Below are 7,837 nucleotides of genomic sequence, written 5' to 3'. Positions count from 1 at the left end.
CATGAGCTTTTTTGAATTCATGCAAATATAAACTCCCTCCAAGAGAAAATGACTGTCTTCACATTTGTTTGGAAGAGGTTTCCATAGATGTATATTTACAAAACTCTGATAATATCAACTTTTTCTACTCAGTTAGAATCTTCTGTCTTATCTTTTTGTTATTCAATCAAAATTTACTCATTGCAAAATAATAAAACAGAAAAAAAGAACAGTTAACCAAAAAGAAGCAGCAGCATTAGCCTGTTGTCTCACCAGAGGTTTTGCTTACAAATCGTCCCTTTCCTTGTAGGTCTAGCATCCATTTAGTTCATTAGTCTCATGTTCATTGTGCTTCTTAAAATCTCCTCTGAATATGAGGTTATGCATGATTCACAATGTATTGTATCTGTGTTTATTTCTTCTCTTTCTCTCTTGATGTACATTGGTGTACATTGGCATATTTAAAGAAATTAAATGTATCTACATCTTTATTCTATTTAAAGAATCTTATTTTACATTGATTTATCAAATATGTATCATTTCTAAACAATATCCTAATATCATGGTCTCATATCTTTGCTATTGTTTTCTCAGTTTTTTCTTGTTATTTTACTATCTTTTCCTCCATGTGTGCTGCAACTCTCAATCCAGTTCTTTCAATATTATATCTTCAATTCAGTCTTAAATATTTTCTATGTATGCCTAAACTGTGATGTTCCCTCTTCTTTTTTTTATTTTATTTTATTTTATTTTGAAATAAATTCAAAGTTATAGGAACAGTTGCAAAAACAATACTAACCCCATACACAGAATTCCATCATACCCTGACCCCCCTCCCCCGATAGCTCAATCCACCAACCTTAACATGTTGTCACATCGCTATTTCTTTCCCTCCCTCCCTCCCTCCCTATCTATCATCCATCATCTATTGCTCTGTCTTCTGAACATATGAGAGCTAGCTGCACACATCCTTGGACATACACTATAATTCACGTATACACTTCCCATGAGCAAGAACATTCTTTTATGCAATCCCATTAAGCGCAGCTAAGAAGTACAACAGGTTCAACAATGATACAAAGCTTACATTCTATATTTCCTTTACCTTATGTCTCAATTGTGTCCCTTGGAGCCACCTGTCCTCTATCCTCTAATTCCATCCAAGTTCATCCTTGGCATTCAATCATCTATTTAGGCTGTCTTTTTTGTTGTTGTTGTTAGTTGTGAAAACTGATATACAGCCTAAATCTTCCCATTGCACCCCCCCCCCCCAGCCTTCCATTAGTGGGATTAATCGCCTTTAGAATGTTGTAATGCTCTTTCCCACCATCCATTACTAGAAATTTCCCTTCACCTCAAACAGCAACTCCACACTCATTTCTTAACTCCCCATTGCTCCTTCCCCCATTTCTCTTAACCCGAACTCTACAATTCATCTCTATGGTTACATTCTCTGATAGTTTCTTTGTGTTTGCTGTGGGAATTAAAATTAACCTCTTAAATCCATATCAAACTTGTTTTTCTTTGATACCACCTCCCCTTCAATAGGACACATAAACTATGTTCCTATACTCCTCCATTCCCCTACCTTTATATAGTTGTCTAAAATTATATATTTTACATTGAGTTCAAAACCACTGATTTGTCATTAGGGCTTGTGTAATTTATATCATGTAGGAAGTAAATAGTGGAGTTACAGTTCGAAAATTATTGACTTCTATTTGTATTCCACTGTGGCCAGAGAATGTGCCCTGAGTATATTCAATTTTTTTTTTTTTTTTTTTTTTTTAATTTCTTGAGGCTTGTTTTATGTCCCAGCTTATGGTCCCTTCTGGAGAAAGATCCATGATCGCTGGAGAAAAATGAGTGTCCTGGTGCTTTGGGATGTAAGGTACTATATATTTCTGTTAAAATACTCTGTATCTCTTTCTTCTTTCTGTTGTTTCTTTGTCAGTAGGGTTCCCTTTAGAATCTGAAGTAGGGCAGGTCTTTTATTGGCAACATCTCTCAGCATTTGTTGGTCTGTGAAAAATTTAAGCTCTCCCTCAAATTTGAAGGAGAGTTTTGCTGGCTAAAGTATTCTTGGTTGGAAATTTTTCTCTCTTAGTATTTTAAATATGTCATGCCACTGCCTTCTCATCTCCATGGTGGCCACTGAGTAGTCACAACTTAGTCTTATGTTGTTTCCTTTGTTTGTGGTGAATTACTTTTCTCTTGCTGCTTTCAGAACTTGCTCCTTCTCTTCAGTATTTGAGAGTCTGATCAGAATATGTCTTGGAGTCGGTTTATTTGGATTTATACTATTTGGAGTTCGCTGGGCATTTATGCTTTGTGTATTTATATTGTGTAGAAGGTTGGGGAAGTTTTCCCCAACAATTTCTTTGAATACTTTTTCTAGACCTTTACCCTTCTCTTCCCCTTCTGGAACACCAATGAGTCTTAAGTTTGGATGTTTTATTTTATCTATCGTTTCACTGAGACCCATTTCGATTTTTTTTATTTTTTTCTCCATTCTTTCTTTTGTCCTTTTATTTTCTGTTCTGTGGACTTCTAGGACACTGAGATGTTGTTCAGCTTCCTCTAGTCTTGTATTGTGATTATCCAGAGTCTTTTAATTTGGCCAACAGTTTCTTTTATTTCCATAAGATCTTCTATTTTTTTATTTAGCCTTGCAATGTCTTCTTTATGCTCTTCTAGGGTCTTCTTTATGTAGCTTATATCCTCGGCCATGGTCTTCTTGATGTCCTTTAAATCCTTTGCCATGCTTTCATTCCTTGATTGCGTTTAATTAATTCTGTGAGGAACTTTGTTTCTTCAGATAACTTGATTTGTGTGTTTGGAGTTGGATTCTCCATATCATCTGGTTTTATCATATGCGTTGAGATTTTCTGTTGTTTTTGGCCTCTTGGCATTTGCTCTGCTCAACAGGATTCTTTTAATTTGTAAAAAAAAAACCTATCTAATTTTTCAGAAACACTGGTGACGTACACTTTCTCTAACTAACCAGCAGCGTCTGTGAGTCACCTACACCTCTCAAGTCAGTTCACCACTTGTCCCCACCGTGAGTGGGGAAATGATTCTTGTGGGGTCCAGCCAGAGAACTCAGCCTGGGTGTGTTGCTGGAGCTGTCTGCCCTGAATGTGGGGCACTTGTAAGGGTGGTCAGGGAGAAAGAATATTCAATATTCAAATCCCCCCTGTTCCTGGAGATTCAAGGCCACTGCAAGAGACCAAGCCTTCATTTCATTTCAACCCCAGCCCCTGCCCCCCTCTCTCTCGATGTCTCACAAACCAGTAGACTTGGCATAGTGTCTCTGGGATCTCCGAGCAGGTCCCCCTGCCCAGCCGCGCTCCTCCAGGACCACTGCTTAGAAAATGCCACACTACGTCATCAGTGCACGCCGTCCCTCAAGGGAAGCCCCGGCCACCGGGCCGAGCTGGCTCATTTCAGCCTTATGCAAAAATGGCCAAATGGGGCGTCTCCACACCCTCCTCCTCGCATAGTTCCTCCTTCCCAGCTCTGGGACAACTGGCGGGGCTCTGGGCCGTGGGCACGGCCCCAGGCAGGGGTTTATCCAGCCCTCCCAGGAGCGAGCTGCTAGCCGTGGGGATTCTTTCGGCTTCTGGCTCTCCACTCTGTTCCCCCAGCCCCAGGGATATCTGCAGTGGGCTTTCTTCCAGCCCAGCCCCCTCTTGCTGTGTTTTACTGCGTGTTTCCCATGATCGCACCTGCAGTCACTCGCACCTGAAGCCACTCCTAGGTTTTCCCCTTTTTTCTTTTTTTCATTTTATTTTTCCCAGACACCAAACCCTGGCTTACCTGGATCACCACACGGCTGCGGGACTTCCAGTCAGCTTACTCACTCGTTTCAGAATGCAGACTCTCAGTTTCACCAAGTATACAGCCCCTGGGAACTAGGAGATCTCATCCAGCTGGCACATTGCTGTAACCGGTATTCTGGGTCACTCTCTGGTCCTTATCTAGTGTTTTCCATGGAGGTGTTCCTTAGACCTGTCTCACCTAGCCGCCATCTTGGTTTTCCCCCTCATCCTCACTTTTTATTCATCCATTAATTCATTTAAATTCATTTTGACCCAAGGTTTCTTTTTTCAAAATGGGTTACACTGTGTGTTTACAGTTATAAATTTTAATGTTCAATTTCCTCCAGGTTTTCTCAATGGCATCCTCTTCAAGCTGGATCCTGTTTCCTTTTGGCAGGTTTCCACTGTTTTGGAACACTTCCTTACTGTTTGGCACAACTCATCTTATCATTTCTTATCTCAAACCCTGGGATCAGTCTGATCTCCAAGAAGCCTTGGTTTCTTTTAGTGGAGAAGACATTTAGAAACCAAGACCTGATCCCTAGATATGCTAATTGCTACCAGGATGTCATTCTTTCTTGGCCGTCTCAGCAATCACTAATGTGAAATTAATGCATGCATATGCATATATGTATACCTATTTTAATATCTATAAAACTTTTAATATTTACATGTGTATAAATGTTTAAAAGCAAGATTTTGTATTGATATATCCAATTTCTCTCCAACACCAAAAGTTTTACTCTATCCTTCACCTTTTTGTATTTTTGCCTGTTTCTTCAGCAATCAGAAATCTGGATCTCATTGCCTTAAATGTCTTTAATTATTTGCTTAATCCTAGAAAATTCAGAAGGAGTTTAAATTTGATAATAAATGCCACCAGGAAAAACAGAGGATTTTTTCTAGATTCATTACTGACCAACCCCTCTTACAGTTGTCGCATTCCTTCTCTTTTTTATGCTAAGAAATTGCCAGATCCTGTCCAGTCATAGTGGAATAGAATCCATTCTTGGAGTCTCATATCTGGATATCTTATCTCTACACTCTTACAAGTGATTTTATACGGAATATGTCAGAGAGCTCTTTTTTGTCCTATTTTTCTGTTTTTGGTTTCCCTCTATTGTGTCAACAGTTTATGTAGACTCTTGCATTGACCTTTAGCACTCATCATACAGCACCTGAGAGACATGTATATGCAAAGTTTCCCTAAAAAACTGAAATCCACTTCATGGTAGAAAATGTCCTTCTTACTTTTCTGTGTTGCAGCACTATCCCAAAATGAGCTTTGGGCAGGGCAGACACTCAGGTTATACACTTGTTGTAATTTGATGGACAATTTTACCAAAGACATTTAGTTTGTCAAGTGTTGCTCTCTATTTTGTATATTATGAAATTATATGTGGCATTAATATTTATAGTTATCGATTGCAGTGGTACATTTCACTGAGTGAGCACTGAGGGGATGAAGGGTGGTTAATGGAGGCGGACATTGAGTCTCCTTTCCCTGAGCTCTTCAAAGTCTTTTCATCAGAGTAGCTCTGAAATCTGTCAGTTTTACAAGCTAAACTGCATTACTTCTTATGTGACATTCTGCCTTCACAGCTTAACAATCTTTAAAAGCCCAAGATTAACTGTTACTTTTCTTCAAGAAAACTTTCAATTGAGATCAAAGAAAAATTTGATTTCAATTAAGTAGTTCTTATTAAGTAGGCAAATGGAGAACAATGCACCCATCTCAACCAAGTACATTTAATTCAATCCACCAAACTTTCATTTGAGCCTGTATCTTGTGCAAGATCTTGTGACTGGTCCATGGACATAAAAATGAGTAAGAAATGGGGTTGTTTTAAAATAAAAGCTTTTTAATTGAAGAGACAAATCTGTGACAATTACAAGTATCATAAGCAAATTGAAGCAAACATAATATAGACTGGAGTCAGACATTAAAACTTGAAGTAAATGAAGGTCCTGGCAGCAGCAGGTTGGAGGCTATTCTGCTTGGTCTGAAGGGCCAGGTATACTTAGCCTGGGTCAGGGGAAAATAAAATTTAGCAAAAGCAAGGACACTTCACCAAGTGCACCAATCCAGGGGCCAGCATTCACACTGTAGTTTATAGAATGCACTCCTTGGGGCAGGGATAAATGATGACTGGTTGTCCCTAAATACAGTGGAATTTAGGAAGTTCAGGCTGTAGATTCCCAGCTCGAGCAACACATGAATAACTGCAAAGTTTCCATGTGCTCCCTGAAAGAAATTCACTTCCTCTAGCTGCAGACTTGAGATTTCTGAAAACCAAATGCAGAATCTCATCATGAAAGTAACTGTCTTAGAATAGACACTGCATTCCCAACATTGCAGGGTGTCTGCTGTTAAAATGTGGGTGCTGTTAAAGTGTGGAAGGAAAGTAATGCTGGGAACTGGAAGGGGGACATGTGGGCTGGTCATGATGGTGGTGGGGGTAATTGAACCCTGAATTCCGCTGAGTCTTCTTTGCCAAATAAATCTGTAATGGCTGCCCTGAGGAGTCAACAATTCCATTTCCATTGTAAGAGATAAACCAGCTTTGCCTGATAAATGTGTAATTGCCTCCTCTGACAAGTATTCTCCATATGAAGAAATTAACCCTGTTTAATCAGATGAAACTGTAACAGAATCCCCTGAGGTAGTTGATTTCCAAGATACTGCTAATTCTCTCGGGAACCCACGCACCCCCTTCTTTTTTTCCAGACTTGTAACTAGGCTGAAGTCCTGACAGACTTCAGTGAGGTGCAACCTGTGATCCATGATGAGTTGTACCACACTGAAAGATGTACATGCTTTTTTTACTTTGTATGTACAGATATCAGAGGAAGATATATAGGAATGGACATTAAGTATAGGGGATATTGGGGACAGGATGAATATTTGCATCATGCTAAATTTATTGATGTGGGCCAATTATGCACAGTTTCTGGACACAGTGTTGTAGCTTGAATGGTTAGAAAGGTCTCTAAGAGTTGGTTAGGTTATTGCCTGTAGCATGGACAAAAGGCGGCTTATGCTGAGTGAATTTGAAATGCCTGGGTTGCCATGTTATACTATAGATAAGGACATTCAACGACTCTGAGTGACTGGAATGTTAGAGTGGATTTGTCATGTAAGATTTTCTTTCCCACTAGTGAAATATGTAAGGGCTCTCCTTTCACCACTGCTGTGAGGCATAAATTTGTGACAGCCACTCCATCATTCGAAGGCTCTGTGGTTGCTCCTCTCTGCAGGTCAATTTTACTGGGGATCTGTTGCCATTGAACTTGGATCTTTAAACACAATTGACCTGATCAGATGCTGGATTGCAGAGCCAAGTGGCAGCACCTAATGACAAAAGGTAAAGTGGGGAATGTTGAGATATCCCTGCTAAGGTGAAAGATAGGCTGCTGTATCTGGTCCCTTCTATAGTCACTAAGAAGGCACAACTTGTAGTTGACCTGTCTGAAGTTTGGAGACAACATACTCATCATTGGGGTTTGTTCTTCCAGCCACTTACAGAGTTTTGAAATGCTGGTAGTTCTGAGTTGGGACTGGAACAAGAGGTTGCTCTGCAGCAGGTCTAGATGGCTATGCAAGATTCTCTGCCACTTAGGCCATGTGGTCAAGCAGATCCAATGGCGCTTGAAGTGTCAGTGGTAAATAGAGATGCTAATTAGTCTTTGGTAGAGCCATATAGGATCATGTACAGGGTAGACCCTTAAGATTTTGGAGCAAAACCCTGATATCCTCTGCAGATAACTACTCTCATTTTGAGAAACAACTTCTGGTCAATGCTGGGGCCTTAGCACAGACTGAACACTTACCCATAGGCCACTAATACACCACAAGGCTTGAGCTGTTCCCCATTTGCTGAGGTTTGTATGACCCACCAAGCTATAAAGTTGGGTGTCACAGCAGCACTTCCTCATCAAATGAAAGTGCTATATATGAGAATGGGCTTGAGCAGGCCATCATGACACAAACATGTTTAAAAAGAAAATGGCCCAAATGCTCATTGCCCTTGCTGCTG

Source organism: Choloepus didactylus, chromosome 10, assembly GCF_015220235.1.
Source record: "Choloepus didactylus isolate mChoDid1 chromosome 10, mChoDid1.pri, whole genome shotgun sequence".
Taxonomy (NCBI): domain Eukaryota; kingdom Metazoa; phylum Chordata; class Mammalia; order Pilosa; family Megalonychidae; genus Choloepus; species Choloepus didactylus.
Note: the sequence above shows the minus strand (reverse complement) of the source record.